At 41.4% G+C, this 19,865-nt stretch overlaps 1 protein-coding gene across 2 annotated transcripts in view; it reads right to left on the reverse strand.

The window, feature by feature from the left end:
- The window catches only part of Shroom2 (shroom family member 2), a 55,887-nt gene that overhangs the window by 25,568 nt on the left and 10,454 nt on the right, over window positions 1–19,865 (reverse strand). The window contains exon 1 of one of the 2 annotated variants that reach the window (XM_036174666.1): window positions 14,451–14,834. The exons of the other annotated variant lie outside the window; for it this stretch is intronic. The gene's annotated coding sequence lies outside the window, so the exon portion shown is untranslated. Of the gene's footprint in view, window positions 1–14,450; window positions 14,835–19,865 lie in introns of those variants that run through there. 2 annotated transcript variants of the gene reach the window in all.

Below are 19,865 nucleotides of genomic sequence, written 5' to 3' on the forward strand. Positions count from 1 at the left end.
CATACAACCAAGGTGGTAAATGGTCTAGAACAGGATTACAGAGTCTAACAAAATTCACCTGAAGAGGACAAGTACATTGCAAGAGCCTACCATAATGCCATGTGGCAGAAACCAATTGTTGAGATTAAGTTGTGCCCTGCTCCAAGTTACTCTGTTATATAAACAATGGTTTTTCAGGCTGTGTTTTATCTGAAGAGACTCCATTCTAAAAGCAGCTTTTGATTCAATTTGGAGATTGGAGGATGAGTGTACCTTGGTCTACATAAACACCATCATTTGTCCAGTACCACTCACAAGACACACACTGGTAAGAATGTATTTCTAGAAGGAGAAAGCATGGTCCTGTTCACTACGTTGTGGCGCCAGGCAGCCAGGCACTATTATGGTGAGCAAATGTATGGAGTGGTATGGGGGGGGAGAGAGGGAGGGAAGGAGGGAGGGAGAGAGGGAAAAAGGGAGAGAGAAAGAGAGAGAGAGAGAGAGAGAGAGAGAGAGAGAGAGAGAGAGAGAGAGAGAGAGAATGAATGAGAGTGGTTCATTTCCTGTGGGCAGAGGTGTATCTAAACAGGTGAAAGCCATGAGGAGAGGGCTTGAGGTGGGTGGCCTAATTACCACCCAGGGGCATGGTGATGTCTAGGCCTGGGCTGTTGCTGGGGCCCATGTCTGGTTCATGGCCCTGTTGTAGCCATGATCTCTGTTGATGTCCATAGCTCTTGATATCGCTGAAGGCTGAGAGGATAGGGCTGTATAGAGTTGGCTCCACCCCTCAATGGCTGCAACATAGGACCATGTGCACCAGGGCAGCACAATGGAGCTGACCCTATTTGTGGGGACATAGGTGAGCTGGCCCTGAGAGGGTGGGAATGTTAGAGGAGGTCATGCCCCTCTAGTCTGCCATGTGGTGGCATGGGTAAGGGAAAGCTGCCCTCTTCCCTTTGCCCCTCGCCACCTGTAGCAGGCAGGGGAGCTGATGTAACCCCTCATCAGCTGCAGTACTGGGGAGAATGGACCCTCTGCCTCGCCTGGGCAGCACAGTAAAGTTGACCCTGTAGTCAGGGGTATGAGTGAGTTAGCCCTGAAGGTGTGAGAATGGGATAGTTGGTACCACCTCCCTTGTCTGCAGTGTGGTGGTGGGGGGGTGAGGGAAAGGTACCCTCCCCACTCACTCCCACCATCTTCAGCTGACCCCTTTCATGGGAGATCTTGCCCTGTCTCTCATCTGCCATATGGTAGCATGGGTAGGAGACAGATACCCATTCCCCTCAACACCTGTGGCAGGTGGGAGAGCTGGCCCTGAGGTCATAAGAACCAGAGAGCTGTCACTGCCCCTTACCAGCTGCAGCACTCAGAAAGCAGGCCCTGCACCTCCCCTGGGCAACACAGTAGAGTTGGCCCTGCTGGCGTAGGTATGGGAGAGCCAATCCTGATGGCATGAAAGCACAACTGGTCCCGCCCCTTGCTCATTGCTACAAGGAGTGAACTAGTTAGGGCAATACCAAAGAGCTCACCCTGGTGGTGAAGACACGGGAGAGTTGGTGGGCTGACCAATCCTGCAATTACCCAAGCTCAGAGCTAAGGTTGAGCTGTCCTACCCCATCTATAATCCACTGGAGCATGTAAAGGGGCAGACCTGAAGCTATAGGATCTCTAAGACACAGGACAACAACAGGATATTCAAGAGAAATTCCATTAAGGGCCCAGTATCAATAGTGTAGCAGAAACCAGTCTCAAATCAGACCAATGACTTGTTGCAATGAACACTTCAAAGTAGATATTATGGATAAATGAGTAAACAGTGTGACTCACTGTGTCATACCATGGCTTCCACGACAAGATTTTTCTTTCTTTCTTTTTTCTCCTTACTTTTTCTTAAATTTTACTTTATTTTTTTTGGGGGGGGTTGCAAGGGAAAAGGGTGGATATGAAGGGATGGGAAGATGAAAGGGATCAAGATGCATGATGTAAAAGATACAGAAAATAAATAAAAAGGAAGTTTAAAACAAGAATGTATTTCTAAAAGTAAAATGGATGTCACCCTATAGATTTACTGAAGTAAACTGGGGCTAGAGGAGCACATGGTCATATTAAAACCACATCACAAAGGGCCTGAGAGATGGCTGTGTGGTTAAGAGTGCTGCATACTGCTTTTCCAGAGGACCTAAGTTCTGTTCTCAGCACCAATGTATGGCAGCTTACAATTACCTGTAAGTACAGCTCTAGACATACCCATTGCCTCTGGACCCCTATGGGCACTGCACTAATATGCACACAATACACGTTCCATACCCCCCCCACCACCACACACACACACACACACACACACACACACACACACACACACACAATTAAAATAAAATATTTTAAAATCTTAAGGAAAAAAATAACAACCCATTTTTCAAACCACATAGGAAAATCTGATCCAAGAACTTATTGGACACACCAGATGGAAGCAAAATGGAGACACTCTCAGATGGACTTTAAAAGGACATCTAATGGCCCCTACTATCTTATCATCTGTTTACCCAGTATATGCATCAGAGAGTCAATAGGCAGAGAATTCTTGAGTGTCCCAGAAGCTTCACTAAGACTCAGTCCCTACTGTTGAAATGATCACTTGATTTGCTGTCACTCTGCTTGTTTATCTGCCATTCATTTGTGTATCTATTCTTCTGCCTTGACCTACTTCTATGGCCTTCACAGTCCCACTCCTTACTTTTGCAGCTCAGTTCTACCCTGAGGCTTGACTCAAGCCTGATTTTATGGCTTGACTCACAGCAAACCTTCAACAGTTCATGATATCATACTCATTCCCACAGAGACTCTTTATACTGATGGGACTACTTGGTAAATTCCTGCCAATAAAACATGATGTACTTGGTGAATTTATTGTTTTCAATAAATGCTGGCATCATAGAAAGGCACAAATGTGTCTGTTCTGGTTTAGCATGCTCACACCACCAATCGGGGAAAACAGACAAATGCTCTAGAATAGAAATCCTATTAACCTCACTGTTATTTAAATTGGCATATCTGATCCTCCTCTGGAGACTACTAGTCCCAGAACTCAATGGAAAGTTTCTACATATGAAGAATGACTGTTTTATTTCCAGACTCCATCTGCTCACTACAGCAGCTGAGAAATCTGCATTCAATGCTCCCAATTTGTGTTTTCTGCTCCCTGCAGCCACATCTTAGGCACACCTGTCTCCTTATCACATGGGCCCTTAGACATGCCAGCCCTATTCCAATCTTCATGTCCCACCCTAGCATGGGACTCTGAAGTGTTCTTACAGTTCACTTCTACTCAGCTTCTGCTCCTCACCTAGCATGAAGCACCTTAACAGGTGACCCATGAGCTATATTCTCCAGGGCCTAAAAGGCAACCCTTTATATATGTAAATACCAGCTGGGCAGTGGTGGTGCATGCCTTTAGTCCCAGCACTCGGGTAACAGGCAGGTAGATCACTGAGTTTGAGGCCAGCCTGATCTACAGAGTGAGTTCCAGGACAGCCAGGACTACAAAGAGAAACAAACAAAACAAACAAACAAAAAAAGGAAGGAAAAATATGTAAATACCCTTGTTGCTGCCACTCACTTTTAGTCACTGTGAAGAATGTTACACATGGGGGGGGGGAGCTATTTTTTCAAGATGCAAACAGCTAAGTCCTTGATGAAATAACCTTGTATATGGACATTCTAACTTAACTAATTGTTTTTTTTACTACTGTATTATTACTAATTAATTCACCATTGTTTTGCTTATAGACTTCATAACTATCTTTATCAAGGATGATGGGGAAATTTTCCAAATCTTTTGGTTTCATTAATGAACAAACACTACATGGTCTTCCTTTCTCATCCATTCTTGGCTTTTGCTGTCAATGACTGGGACAGGACTCTAGTTCATCATCAGTTTTTGCTCTATCAATGACATGGTGTCTAATGCCTTAGTAAAATATGAGTCCCATGTAATCTGGTGTTTTGCTGGTAGATACTTCTAATCATGATCTATAGTATACCAGCTTTATGTCTGTAAAAAGCTTGAGGAAGTGTCATAGCCTTTCAGATACATGGTCATCACAGGCCATACTATATCACACATGTGTGCATTGGTCACTTTTCTAGTCACTGTAATAAAATATCTGATTAAAAAAAAAAGATGAGTAGAATTCTTTCTTTGAACTCCTGGTTTCAGAGGGATTTCAGTCCATCATAGCCAGGGATGACATGGTAAAGAAGTTCAATGGCAGTAGGAACATATAAGGGAGGCTTTTTCATATCTTAGTGGAACAGTAAATAGAGAAAGCAGGGCAGAATAAGGGGCAGGAATAACCTTCAAAGGCTCACCCATATTTCTACCAGCTAGGCTCAATAGCCATCCAAATTGTGCTATGAGCAGTGACTAAACATTCAAAACATAAGGCTATGGGTAATCTGAGGCACAGAGATCCCATGGTATAATAGAGGATTTGTGTGGAGTTCCTTTGAGCCATGCAGCTAAGATAGATGCAACAGCTGTCTGTAGATGAATGGAGCCATCCATGGTTCTCCATGACAAAATCACCACACAACTGCTTTCTAAGACACAATACAGTCCAGGTAGACTACACACAGCTCAGGGAGAACAGTCATTTCCCCCAAGAGGCTTATTCAGCCACTCAGTGATTACTAGGTGTCAAGGCCACCAGTAAAACTCTGGGCTATGACAGAACAAACTTTCAACAGATGATAACATCGAGTGTGGTGGTTTGAGTGAGGATGGGCCCACAGGCTTATATATTTGAATATTTGGAACTGTTTGAGAAGGATTGGGGGTATAGCCTTGTTGAAGGAGACTGGGGGGCAGGCTTTGAGGTTTCCCAAGACCTGTGTCATTCCCAATGTGTTCTCTCTCTGCCTCCTACTTGCAGGTGAAGATGTGAGTTTTGAGATGTTCCTGTTGCCTCTGAAACCAAAAGCCTAAATAAACATTTTCTTTTATAAATTGCCTTGGTCATGGTATTTTGTTAAAATAGAAAGTAAGACACTAAGGTACTTCCTCCTTTCATTTAAGCATGATGTAAAATTCTAACATGCCTTACACAAGCTTATATTCATAGTACAGTCAAGAAAAGCAACATGGGCTAGAGAGGTGGCTTGGTGGCTAAGGCAATTGCTGTGCAAGTATGAAGATGAGTGATCCCATTGCTCCTATACTGAGGTGGGAGGCAGAGGCAGGAGAATCCCTAGAAGTTTGAATGTGAGTAGCCTGGTATAGGCAACAGTAAAACAATGAGACCCTGTTTCAAACAAGGTGGAAGGGTAAGAACCAATATCTGAGGTTTTCTTCTGACCTTCACATGCATGATGTGGCATATATATCCATTATAAACACACACAGACACACAATGAACAGGAACAGTTCTATGCTGTGGCCTGAGAATCATACTTGATAGCTAGCTGCCCAATTTATTTTCAAAGTACCCAATTAGCTCAGAAGAACCAGGGTGGAACCCAGGGTCCCTGCCTTGGAAACAGAGCTGCGTTACCACAAAGGGGAAATGTCAACATCCCATAAGTCTCACATTCATGGTTTGAAAGTGGCATCCAGGAAGTACATTTCCACTGGCTGTGGGTATAAACAAAAGTGATTTGGGAAAGGGTAGACGTATTCATTAGCAATTACAGATAGCTAGTCTGCCCTACAGCTTAGAGGCACATATCAGTCAGATCTTTGTGTAGAAGTCAGGTAGCTAGGAGACAGGACACCCAAGACACTCCACATACAAGTTTCCCAAGTAAGCTCCTGGTATTCTCCACCACCCTTCCCACATTCCTGTTAATTCTTAGCAGTCACATTAATTCCTTGTTCAAGTACAAGTGGAAGGCTCTTCCATCAACACAGCATCCCATAACTGTCAAATGAAGTGGGAAATGAGACAGTGGGATATGGCACCAGAGCCCCAAAGAGGCAATCAGTTAACCAGCTGACCAATTGATAAAGACTCAGACCTTATCAAAAACATTTAAAGAGCATGAACATTTAAGAATAATGGTACCAGTTACATTCATAGAAATGCCACTTAATCATCAGACTTCCCAGAACACAAGCAGCTGCAGAGTAGGGACTGTCTGATTATCCTCTGCCAAATTTTCAGGCATGGAAACAAGATGGTAGAACATCTCTTATCTCAACTGTTTGGGAGAAGGAACATTTAATTTGGAATTAAAAGATTATTTTGGACTATCTGCATACATGCACATATGGAAAAAGAAATACCTAAGGGATAGAACTTAATTATAAACATAAATGCAATAATGATAACTTATGCCATGCACTTATATTCATAGACACACATTTACATTTCACATGATTCATATACATAGCTGAAAAAAATTTTAGTTTACTGTTTTTAGTGCACCCACATTTTTACTTTAAGCCATCACAGTATAATGTATAATGTCATGTGTAGAAATTCAACTCTTGTGGCATTGTGTTTCTGATTCAAGAGAATTTTAAATTTCAGGTTTGTGGACTAGGGATGATTAGCCTGTATTTGCCAAATTAACAGACAAATTATACCTATGATGAAAAGGAAATGAACTATTTCTGCAAGTTCTGTTCAAACTTTTGGATCTTTTCATTTAGCAGTTTTCTTTGTTTGGGGATTTGGGGGAGTATCTTTAAGACAGGATCTCACTATGCAGCCAAGACTGGTCTCAAAAATTGCAATGCAGCTCAGGCAAGCCTGCCTGAACTTTCTGAGTAGTTGAGATAGCAGATGTACACTACCATGCCCAGTCTTTTGTGTCTTGCTGGATGTTCTTTGGGGGAAAACACAAGCACAGAAGCACCCTGACTTTGGTCATGTGTTTACTACAATGCCTCCTGGGTAAAACTTCTCTTTCTATGCCAGCCTATGTTTTTCATATCATGTGGGAAAAGCAATTACTTTAGAAAACCAGATGAGTTTTATTTCTCTAATGTCTTCATAGATGGATTTAAAAGGTTTGCAGTTTCCTTGGGATTTCATTTTAGCTTACAGAAACTCAGATGCCAAGTAGCAATGAAGTTGTTTTAGACAAAATGATAAGTCATTTGTGGTTAAATGGATTGGGGAGTAGATAGATTAAAAGAGAAATTCCACTCACAGATGATGCAAACTCAAATTAACAGGCACTGACTTTTAATACTATCCAGTAATTTTAAAGGGGGGGGGGAGTAGGCTGGGAAATGCCTGCTGTGCAAGCATGAAAATTTGAGTTTGAATCACCAACATCTATGTAAAAGCTGGGTGTGGTAGTGTATGTGTGTAACACCAGTGCTGGAGAGAGATTTGGAAAAAAGAGGATCCCTGAAGCTCACTGGCCAGCCAGACTCACCATATTGATGAGCTCTAGGTTCAGTTAAGAGACTGTCTCAAAAAATAAGGTGGCCTGGTCTACAGAGTAAGTTCCAGGACAGCTAGGACTAAACAGTGAAACCATGTCTCGAAAAACAAAAACAAAAAAGAAGGTAGAAAGTGATACGGACACTAATATAGACTTTTGAACTCTATATGCATGTACACACACACACACACACACAACAGCAGCAGCAGCAGCAGCAGCAGCCTGGACCTGGAAATTATAATAATCTATTATAACTGCTGTTCGAGTGTCCCAGTGAACAAACGAAGCTTTTACAACACACATTCTGAGAATCTGTGGCAAGGCCTTTCTTATTTCTGTGGTGCCATCACTTCATACTTGGTCCCAAGATTTGAGGCAACATGGAACTGGGATCTACTCAAACTTAGTAAGAAGGCTGGGAAGAACGTTGAACACTGAAGAATGACATGCCTCAAAATCCATTTCAAAACCAGCTCTCCAAGCAATTTGGATGCCAAGAAAACATTAGGAATCTGTTTTGTGAAACCTCCCCTTCCAAATTCCTTCTCTCCTACTTTTCTACCCACTATATATAGGTATCAAAAGTTATATTCCTGGCACTTTAATCCTTGACTCTGCATGTCCCTTCCAAAGGAAATAATCATCTATAAAAATGGTGACACTGAATTCCCTTGGCCTTAGGTCTAGGGGAAACCTACCTATGTCCCTCCAGTCAGAACAACTTCCTGAGCCCTGGGCCAGACTATCTCTTCAAAATGCTATGTCTTCAAAATGAAGTCTGTGGAGCTCCACTCAGGTTAAACAACATTGCCCCCAGATAAAACTGAAAAGAGGCCAGGAAAGTTTGTTTGTTTGTTTTTAAAAACATAGTTTTCTGGGCCGTGCGGTGGTAGCTCACGCCTTTAATCCCAGCACTCGGGAGGCAGAGCCAGGCGGATCTCTGTGAGTTTGAGGTCAGCCTGGGTTACAGAGTGAGTTCCAGGAAAGGCGCAAAGCTACACAGAGAAACCCTGTCTCGAAAAATAAAAAAACAAAACAAAACAAAACAAAACAAAACAAAAAAAACCCAAAAAACTAAAAACATAGTTTTCCAAACCTCATCCCATTCTTCACCACATAAGACTTCCTAGCATTCTCATATGATTATTCATTCTCTCTCCCCATTACTCTCTCTGCCTGTCTCACTCTTCTGTCTTTCCTTCCTTCTTTCTATTACTTGAGGCAGGATCTCATGTGTCTCAGGTTGGTCTTGAGCTAACTATATAGCCAAAGATAACCCTAGACTTCTGATCTACCTGCTTCTACCTCCTAAATGCTGGAATTAAGGTATGTGCCAGAATGCCCACATTATGCAATACTGGGGATTGAATCCAGGGGCTTCCTGGATGCTAGACAAGCACTTTACCAATTGGGGTATATCACTAGCCTAACATTCTCCTTATCCCTTCACAGTGTTTATAAAACAAGCAATTATACATACTTTGTTGTTGTTGTCATTTCCCCTTTGACAACACCGGGAACTGCAAGTATGTAGGGCCTCAGGCCTATGAGACAAGCACTCTACCACTGAGCTATAATTCCAACCAGCTTTCATTTTCACACAAATTGCCCGTCCTAGACTTGAACTTGAATCTGCCTGCCTTAGTCTCTCAAGTAGCTGAGCTTAAAAGCCTGGTTAACACCAGACCAAGCCACTAGTCATTTTAAAATTCTAGTATATGCCTTGCTATTTAGAATAAGGATTAGCAAACTAGACATTTTAATCCTTGGTTTGAAATGTCCCTTTCATTAAGAAAAAGTATGGTTAGTAAATAACTGATGTGCTGCATGGATTATAAACAAAGTTTTATCATAATATACTGTTCTAGAACAATTTGGTCCTCGTGTATGAAAACCTTCCCCAAGATATTGTGAGACCCATGAAAGAGAGACAGATAGGAGCTAGAAAGATGGCTCAGTGGTTAAAACGACTTGTTGCTCTTGCAGGAGTCCCAGATTTGAATCCCAGCCCCGACATGGAAGTTAACAAACATCCATAATCAGTTCCGGGGGATCCAACAGAAATACACATGGTGCACATAAATGCACACAGGCAAAACAGTCATATACATAATAAAATAAATAAATCTTAATTTTTTTAAAAGAAAAAAAGGAGAGGCAGACAAATCTAAGGCTGCACAGAATGTAACTTGTTGAGATTTACTAATAGAAGTGTGGTCACAGGTTGTAACAAGACCAATTGGAGACCTACCATTTGAGTTAGAAAAGAGTATATATCTAAATGACTTCATCCTACATATACCTGCTTATTTTAATTTAATATCAAAGAATAAGGAACATCCCTGGAGCCTGAGTGTGGTAGTTTGAATGTAAATGGCCCCCATAAGATCACAGGGAGTGGCACTATTAGGAGGTATAGCTTGTTGAATTAGTTGTGGCCTTGATGGAGGATGTGTGTCACTGTGGGGGTAGGCTTTGAGGTCTCCTATACTCAAGCTACACCTAGTTCAGTTTACTTCCAATCAAGATGTAGTACTCTCAGCTCCTTCTCCAGCACCATATCTGCCTGCATGCTGCCATGTCCTGCCACAATGATAGTGAACTAAACCTCTGAAGCTGTAAGCCAGCCCCAATGAAATGTTTTCCTTTTATAAGAGTTGCCATGGTCATGGTGTCTCCTCATAGCAATAGAAACTAAGACACAGGGTCTGTTTTACTTATTTGTGGTATATTGGAAAACTATGTGAAGGAAACAGACCAGGGTTACTTAATGTCAACCATGGAGGTGACAATTGAGGATCATAGCAATCAGATCAAGTTGAATCCCTGTATCCCACTTCTAATTTTTGTTTCTTTGTTTGACACAGCATCTCAATATGTAGCTTACTCTGGCTTTGAACTCAGTGTCCCCTTACACCTTAGCAACACCAAATGATGCTGGGATCACAAACATTTCTAAAGTCCTTGGCATAGCCATTTCTTTTACCAAATACTTTGCAAACTAAGAACATGACAGGCGTACAGGACGTGGCACTCTCCTCTAGTACTTGAGCACTCCAATCTCTTACAAAAGGTCAGGAAGCCCTACCAGAAGCAATCAACCTTCTCTAAGCTAAGATTTCCTTCTACAATACAAAGTAACACAGTCTGAAAACTCTGGTTTGTTTTCATCCTTAGTCATTTTGTCTTCTTTACAAAACATTGTAGACTATTTCAGAAAACTGTGGGTGATTGCATATAATGCCATACAAACAGTAACAAGATACCAGCAACAAAAACACATAGTTGCTAGAAGCTAGTGGCCACCAACATATAGAACTGGTAGGTAGTACAGAGTCACCAAGTGTAGGCCATAAGAAGAGGATTCAACTTACAATGTTACAGAAATAATCTAACCCTAACCAACAGTAAATGTTTGAAAAGTACATACCATACTATATGGATGTATTATAACCTAAATGACAATGATAAAGAAAGGCCTACTTTTAGGATGAGATCTACATGAGCAGACTGGGTATGTGGGGGGATGGCAGAGAGTGAGGAGTGGGGGATGAGAACATAGGGAAATGGGAGGGTCAAGCTGGAACAGGGACAGAGTGGGAGGGCAGGGAGGAAGATACCATGATAGATGAGGACATCATGGGAATAGGAAGAGGCAGGGTGCCAGGGAGGCTCTCAGGAATCCACAAGGATGACCCCACCTTGGTCTGCTGGCAGTGGTCTAGAGGGTGCCTGGACTGGTCTACTCTGGTGACTGGTTTAGCGAATAACCTAGCTGTCATCATAGAGCATTTGTCCAGTGACTGATGGTGGCAGATACAGAGATCCACATCCAGGCACCAGGCTGAGCTCCGGGAATCCAACTGATGAGAGAGAGGATACTGTAGGCGAGAGATGTCGAGATCACGATGGGAGGATGTGCAGAGATGATGGGCCACACTAGTGGAAGCCCATGAACTGTGGACTGGTGGCTGTGGAGCCCCCATGGGACTGGCCTAGGCCCTCTGGATATGGAAGACGGTTGTTTGGCTTGAACTGTTTGGGGGGCACCCAGGCAGGGGGATTGGGATCTGTCCCTAGTCTATGGGCAGGCTTCTAGGAATCCGGTACCTGTGGTGTGACACCTTACATAGCCTTGGTGCAGTGGGAAGGGTCTTGGACCTGTTTAGGCTCAGTGTGCTGGGCTCTGCTGACTCCCCATGGGAGACTTTGATTTGGGGGATGTGGGGATGTGGGGTGCTTGGGAAAGAGGGCTGGGGAGTGGGAGGAGGGAGGAGGAGGAATCTGTGGATGGTATGTGGAGTAGAAAATTTCTTAATAAAGAAAAATGAAAAAAAAAGAAAAAGAAAGACCTACTTTTAGAGAACTTATACTTTTGGAGAAGGGGATGAGGGGTGGGTCGAGAGGGGGATTGGGAGGAGGGATCTGTGGTTAGTATATAAAATAAATAAAAAAATTGAAAAAAAAGAAAGACCCACTTTTAATAGGAATATGAACAGTAATGAACAAAAAGAAAAAAAAAAACAAATGACCAATAAGTATACAAAAAAAGATTGCTTTTTCCCAGCCCCCAAAAATGCATGTTAAAACTGGTGGTTTACTTAATAAACTACAGAATTCTACAATTAATGTTTAATATTGGCAAAGTTGTAAGAGGAACAGGACTTTCTAGGCTGCTGGTGAATAAATCATAAATAGCAAGGTGATACCTCTTAAATACATATCTACCATGTTTTAAGATAACCCACATGGAAATGTATGACTCTCAGTAAAATATGCTTACTTAAGTATTATTTGTAATTGTGAATAGCTAGAAACAGCTTTAAATGTCTACAGTGTAAGACAGATTTCTCACATCTTAAAATACCAGACATAGTACATATAAAAGGTTTTTGTATTTTTTAAACTCAGTTTACATACACTATGTGGAGAATGACTGCATATGTAAAATATGTATTTGCATTGATACAAAACTTCAAAGCAAAGACATTTCCACGTTCTGTAGTGGAATCACTGCATGAAGGGATTAAGGATAGTTTTATTTTTTTTTATTTGATTTGAGCTATCTCCCCACCCTATCTAAGACTTTATTTTTTAAAGGGGTTTGTGTAAATGAATAGATCCTGAATCTCTTTGGACATCCAGAGATGTCTACCAATGATTTGACAGCTAAGTTGCTCTAGCAGAAACTAGCTAAAACCTCTAGTGACCAAGGAAAAGGAAAGATAGATAGCTCAAAGTGGACATAAAATGCCACCTTCTTCCTATGGCTCCTCAAACATGATCATCACATACACACACATACACATGTACTTACACACACAGAGACACACAGAGAAAATCGAAAGTAGTAAAGAGCCATACAAAAGTATTCCAAAAGGCCACATAAATTATTATCTTCCTGATCCTCCAGCATCCAAAGTCCGACTCTGGGGGAGTGGCCAGTCTGTGCAAAGCACACAGCAGTTAATAGGCATTTACTAAGTCATTTGTCATTACAGCTGGGTAGCAGAAGCCTTCTACAACCCATTTGGTTAACACATACTTGTGATTATTTCCAGAATTTTGAAAAAATGCCTTTGTGCATGCTTGAATGAATGAGAATGCCCCTGCAAAGTTTCTCCTTAAGATAGCGGTAGATGTGTGTGTGTGTGTGTGTGTGTGTGTGTGTGTGTGTGTGTGTGTGTGTGCGCGCGCGCGCGCGCGCGCATATATGTATGTACAAGAATGTTTTTTTCAACTATATATAATAAAGTATATAGACATGTCCCCTTTTCTACCACAAATGCAATATTTTCCCATTGCATCATCAATATATATTTTGCCTAGAAAATGTCAACCATTCATCAAATTTGTACCAGTATTTTTATGCTTAAAATTATTTTCCATTCATTTTATAAATGCAGTGGGTAGACAGCAAGCTGTTTAGTTATAATGCTACCAGATTTCAGAAGACCTTTCCTTAATTTGCCTTTTCTTTTCCTTTTTTTTTCTGCCTCTGCACTGGCACAATCAATGCCTAAATGTGTGATTCAAGATGACATCTATTCCCTTGAGTCAGTGGATACAGACTCAGATAGTGTGTGTATGTGTGTACAGAGATAGCTATGCAGCAATTTCCCTCTGAAAATGGCATTCCCTCCACACATATGAAAGCTTCTTTGCCTGTAGCAAAGGCAATTCATCATTTAGCAACATGTCCAAAAACAATAACCAGCATTTTTAATCACAATGTAAGAGGCAGAAAAGAAAACACAAGTACATGTATAATAATACATTTAAAGAAAGAACACTATCATAATCAAAATCAGTAACAAATTACAAGAACTAAAAATGTTAAAAGCCATGGAGATTCCATTTTCTCCTTGTAGGTTTTTTTTTCACTGCAGTTAGCAAGCTGTGTGAATGTACCCATGGAGCGATCGCATGACCAAGCACGCACACCTGTTTTTTACCCACCCACTCACCCCCATTTGGATGTGACTAACTCACCATTTTCTTTCAGTGTCCACACTCAGTGTCTCAGGAGTGAGAGTGCCTGCATCTTATAGCTACTGAAAAGGAAACGGCAATGCAGACAGGTCTTCACAGATTCCGGCATCCTAATGCCAGCATACTCAGGTCACCCATGTGCTTCTCACACAGAGCAATTTTTCTACACAGCAAGGGCTACCAGTCCCACCAGTAGGGACGACAGCTTTCAGTTCCAACGTGCTTTCAGCCAGCTGTAAAAACCAAGGCTGCAAAAACTGCATGTATCCTTAGACATGCATGCAGTATGGACAAACATGTCCCCTCTCACATGTGTGCATGGTTGCAGAGCTCCAGCCAGAATCTGCACCCTGATTTACATGATTTTTTTCATCTTTAGACAGAACAATAAACAATGAGAATGTTTGCAGATCTTGCCAGATCAGACCCACGCCATTGTGAGCTGACAAACAACCTGCCCTTTAAGACAGTAGAACAAAAGAAGCATTGGGAATTACACCACCCCCCTCACAAATAGCACAAGTGATTTTTAAAAGAGTTCCCTTTGGGGATAAGATGCCCTGAGAAGGAGCGCTAGAGTCTCTTACCTGCATCCCTGCTCGCCGCCGCTGTAGACTGTGGCTCACTCGGTCTGCAAAGGCAGCTAAGTGCTTCAGGGACCCACAGCCCGCCTCTGCCACCGCAGAATCCTGCTGCCTACAGCATTGAGGAGTCACGAAGGCATGCTGGCAACAGCTGGAATATCAGAGCCTCCTGCCTTATGATGTACAAGTTTATGCAGGCTCCGTCAACTCAAGAACCCAGTATATCTAACCTCGGGGAATGTTCCTAACACTTCCCATGATTAAGCTCTAAGAGGCTTCTCCTTTTAAAATCCCTATCAGGCATGGGGGAAGGTCCTTCTTTTCCTATTTTTTTAAAAGTGAAAAATACAGAAGAATCTACTACAAGGATATCATTCATGGATTCTACTTAAGAACTCTCAGCAATGCTATCACAGGCAATACATGGTCTAACACTATAACCACAATGCAGTTAAAGATGACATTCAATAGCCTATTTTATGTCGGTGGATATTCTTACACTGATTACACACTCATTAGGAATGTAATCCATCAACTTACAAACCAAGTATTTCAGAACTTTTCCTGTGTGCAAGGGCACTGAGGCAAGAAGACAAAGCAAACAGGCTGACCCCGACTCACCCAATTCATCACATCACAATGACTTGCATTTAAAGACCCTGTGCCCCACCTCCCCTCTGAGCACAGCCCCCCCCCCCCCCCCGAACCTCAGTGCCATGGTCCTGAACAGAAATTGCTTCCCTCACAGCTCCTTCCCACCTAGACAGCCCCCATTCTCTGAGTCCTGGGCTTAGCTACCATAGCTTTCTCTTTCCAGCTTCTTTCCCATAAAGCTCTTTTCAATGCACAGTAATTATTTCAGACTCCTGCTCATTTCACCAAATAACACGTTATTATTCAGCCTCCCATGTAGTACACTGCTAATATGTTATTATATCCATTAAGCATTTACTTTTTTTATCAGCATATATTCGCTTTTACAGCATTATGAGTTTCGTTCTTGTATTTTCACACATTTAAATCAGTTTGCTCATACTCACACCTTCCTTTGCCTCCTTCTTATCCACCCTCTTTCCAAATACTAACCATTCTACTACTTTCATGTCATATGCATATACATGTATATGTTTAATCTAGATTCTACATGAGAGAAAACATGTTTGTTTTTTCTGATTTAGCTTATTGTAACAATGATCTCCAGTTTCATCTACTTCCCTACAAATGGCATGATGTCATTTTTCTTTGTGGCCAAATAAAACACACACAGACACACTCACCTCCTACTCTACAATTTTTCTTACTATTCTGTTGATGGGACACCCAAGCCAATTTAATAACTTGGCTATTGTGAACAGTGCTTCAGTGGGCACTGATGTGTAGGTGTCTCTGGGGTATTCTGACCTGGATTCCACTAAACACTTAAGTCTGAAAGAAAGGGTTATGAGGAGTTACTAAATCTGGGTAGCCTGATATAAACACAGTGAGGATTTGAACATGTATTTTTGATTGCAAAGCCCATACATTTTCCAGTGTTTTTTCATGTTGATATAGTATTTTATCAAATATACAGCGATGTCACCTTCCTGCCACCCCCATACCTACCTTCCTCTCCAAGGGGGGCCTGTATAAGCAAGTATTATACCAACTGAGTATATCCCTAACCACAAACACTTCATTTTTAAAAGAAAAAAATTTAATTATAGAAAATTTAAATAAAAGGAAGGAGTTTCCAGTTCCCTCTATTATTAAGCCTGAGATTTGTATGGTATAGTGTACTATCAGTTGAATTTTAAAGTATCTCTCATAGTCCTATGAATAAAGGTTTGGTCCCCTGAAGGCCACTACTGTGAAATCGAAGAACCTTCCATTGGTAGGGCCAAGAGGGAGGAAGTTAGGTCACTAAGACTATATACTTGAAGGGGACTGTAGTTTATCAGTTTTCCCTTCCTCCCTCCTCCCTCCCCCTCTGTTTCTCTGTTACCAAGAGATAAATGGTTTCTTCTACCAAGTGTCCCTTCCATGATGTGGTGCTTCATCACAGGCCTAAAAGCAATGTAACCAACTGCAAACTAAAACCATAAGCCAAAACAACTTTTTTCCTTTATAAGTTGCTCATCTCATATTTTGTTATAGTGATGGAAAACAGTCTAGTACAATTTACCCCAGCTAATGAATCAATATGGGTACATTTGAGTCTGATGTACTACCTACTGCACTAACAAGGCATTTCAACATTAGTACATTAATATTAACTAAAGGTCACATATCATTTTAATATTATATTTTTAATTTATACTTTTATAAATTAATTTATATCTTATTAATTTTTATATATTATTTATTGTTCCTTTCCTGGCCTAGGATCCCAGCCAAGTACCACACTATATTTAGTGGTTACATTTTCTTAAGTCTCTTTCATCGTGACTACTACAAAACTGAAAGCTTGTCCCTCCCATCAAATGTATATGTTAAAAGCACAACCATGTCAGACATGGAGATAAATTCCTATAATCTCAGAATTCAGGATGAAGATGTTGTGTAGCAGTTTATTAGATAAAAACTTTTATCTTGGAGGGAAACTCTTTAAGACACAGAATGGAAAAACGGAGGCAAAACAAGATGTCCTAAGGAGAAGTAAAACACTCCATCCTGTAGGGAAGCTTGTTAAAACAGGATGTAAAAAACTCTCACCAGGCGGTGGTGGCACATGCCTTTAATCCCAGCACTCGGGAGGCAGAGCCAGGCTGAGCTCTGTGAGTTCGAGGCCAGCCTGGGCTACAGAGCGAGATCCAGGAAAGGTGCAAAGCTACACAGAGAAACCCTGTCTTGAAAAACCAAAAAAAAAAAAAAAAATCATTAGCTTCAGAAAGTCCCAGGAACTGAGCACACTCATGGGCTCTTCCCTCCCCAAGACTAGATAAGTAGATAAGCAGTCAAGATTGCTGAGAAGACTCAGGCAAGCCCAGCCACCCGGAAAAAGCAGAAAGCAGTCCAGATGCCTAAAAAACTCAGACAAATTGAGCTTCCTAGAAGAGGCTTATACTAACAGAACTAGCTTGCAAGGACACTTTCCAACTGTGCTCCCAATTTCCAGCTTTTATGAGCGGTTACTCATGCTGGGGTGGGCTTTGGTGATGCAGCTGTTTTTGAGTCCTTTCTGCTCCTATAAATAACTTCTCATCCATATTCCTGTAACTCCTAAAAAACTCACTGGTTCACCAAGTTGGACTTTGGCGCTAGCCGTACTTTGGTCTGTATCCCTATCTGGGATGAGTAGACTGTTCACAACTCTCAAGGAACAGTGTTACATAGCAGAGTGTGAAGCAGGAAGATAATGGGTTCATAGATAAGCTGAGCTACAGTTAAGCCCTTTCTCAAAAACCAACTAACCAACTGACCTTAACCTTATAAGAACTAGGAGATAGAGTATTTGGGGGATAAACAGAGTGGATATTTCACTAAGGGATGAGTGTCTTTGTGTGGGGGCACAGAGAAAAAATGTTCATCTTTGGGCGGAAAAAAGAGACCTCAGCAGACACTAAATCTGCTAGTGTCTTAACCTGGGACTTCAGCCTCCAGAATGGTTAGAAACACCTGGTAGTATCAGGCATGGTGGTACACACCTTTCATTGTGGCACCCAGGAGGATCTCTGTGAGTCAGGCCAGCATGGTCTACACAGTGAGCTCCAGGCCAGACAGGCCTACATAGTGAGACCATATTTCAAACAACAGAAATACCTGGTAGTAGAACCCTTAGGAGTCAGTGTGTGACTAGAAGTAGGTCACTGGGGTGTGTATCCTTGAAGGAGCTATCTGTCCTAAGACCACCCCTTCCCTTTCAGCTTCTTGGATGCTAGGAGGTGAGCAGTTTTATCATCTAGTCTAAAATATTTGGTTCCAGCAACCTGAATAGAGTAGGATAGATAGATAATTAGACTTCCCTTTGCTTTGGTATTCTCGGCACTTCTGAGGAGAATTTTTCAGGCATCTGTAACATGTTCCTCATTTGATTTTCCCATTTAATAATTAGATTGGGTCTATGAATTTAGGATACAGACTACACCGGTGGAGTACCATTTGTCATCATCACACAAAGGGTACATATTGCTATTATGTCTTATCTCTATAGCATCAATCCAATCACATGGTGCATCTGATGAATGTGAATGGTGAATGTAAGCTTTCTCCATTCCCTTCAGCCTACATTCTTCTGTAGGATGTTACCATCAAAGGCAGCCCACAGTTATGCTCTACCTCCTTAAGGGTAGTCATACTCAACTTTCCCATTTCTGCAACAAAATATCTGAGAAAAACAACTTAAAGGATGAAGGGTTTATTTTGTTTCATGGTTTCAAATATTCAATCCAAGATTACCTGATTTCATTGCATTGAGCCTGAGTGAGGCAAGGCATCACAGTGGTTAACTACCTGAATGAGGTTAAAAAAAAAATCACAGCATCTCTAGTAAACACAGTGATATCACTACATAGCATTGAGGAAGCAGAAAGGAGGATGGGGGCTTAGAATAAAATAGCCAAGGGCACACTCAGGTAACCCACTTCCTCCATTCACACCTCAGCTCCAAAAAGTTCTACCACCTCCCAGCACTCCATTCAATTGGTCAGAGCTTTCATGATCCAGTCACTTCTCAAAAGCCATCAGTTTGCTACCGAGCCTTTAGCACAGGGACTTTTTGGAACGCATTAGATCAAAATCATAATAGCAGAGTGTACCTGGATTTTGTCTGCATGATAGACTTGTCTATTGCCCATGTATTAATTTATTTATTCATTTTTATAAATACTATGAATTTATTCTATATTTTGACAGATATCTACCACTACTTTATTTTGTTGCTTCAAGTGTTCCAGCTTTGTTCACTATAGGCTTAAGAGGCCTATATATAAATAAATGACTCCCTAAGTAAACACCTCATTGTGGTTTCTGGGCTTATTTGTGTGTTTGATCTTGTCCTTCATTTCCAATCTCTTCCAGACTGTCCCACCTTTGATATTCCCTAACTAGTCTTCAAGGTGGCCCTGGTCCTTTCTATGGGACCAAGATTTGTATGTGGGGCTATGCTTTTGCAACATATATTCATATTCCTCCCTCTCATTTACAGCTGTGTGAACTGTTAGTATTAGATAAACATCACAGCTGTAAATATTATGTAGGAAGACAGGTTTGATGGCTGAGATAAATGAGTGGAAGTAATGTTCTTAAACTAGCATCATTGTACAAGCTACCTTTTACTGTTAATTTTAAACAATCTAAAAGGGATTTTAAAAGAATTCTAGACTCTTGGGTAATTTTTTTTATACCATAAACAATATTATTTCCTGTGTTAGGAAGAAAAAAATTGAGGAAAAATTTGTGGCCACTTTATTGTGTTCCCTACCCCCATTTTAGCCGACAATT

Source organism: Onychomys torridus, chromosome X (genome assembly GCF_903995425.1).
Source record: "Onychomys torridus chromosome X, mOncTor1.1, whole genome shotgun sequence".
Classification (NCBI taxonomy): domain Eukaryota; kingdom Metazoa; phylum Chordata; class Mammalia; order Rodentia; family Cricetidae; genus Onychomys; species Onychomys torridus.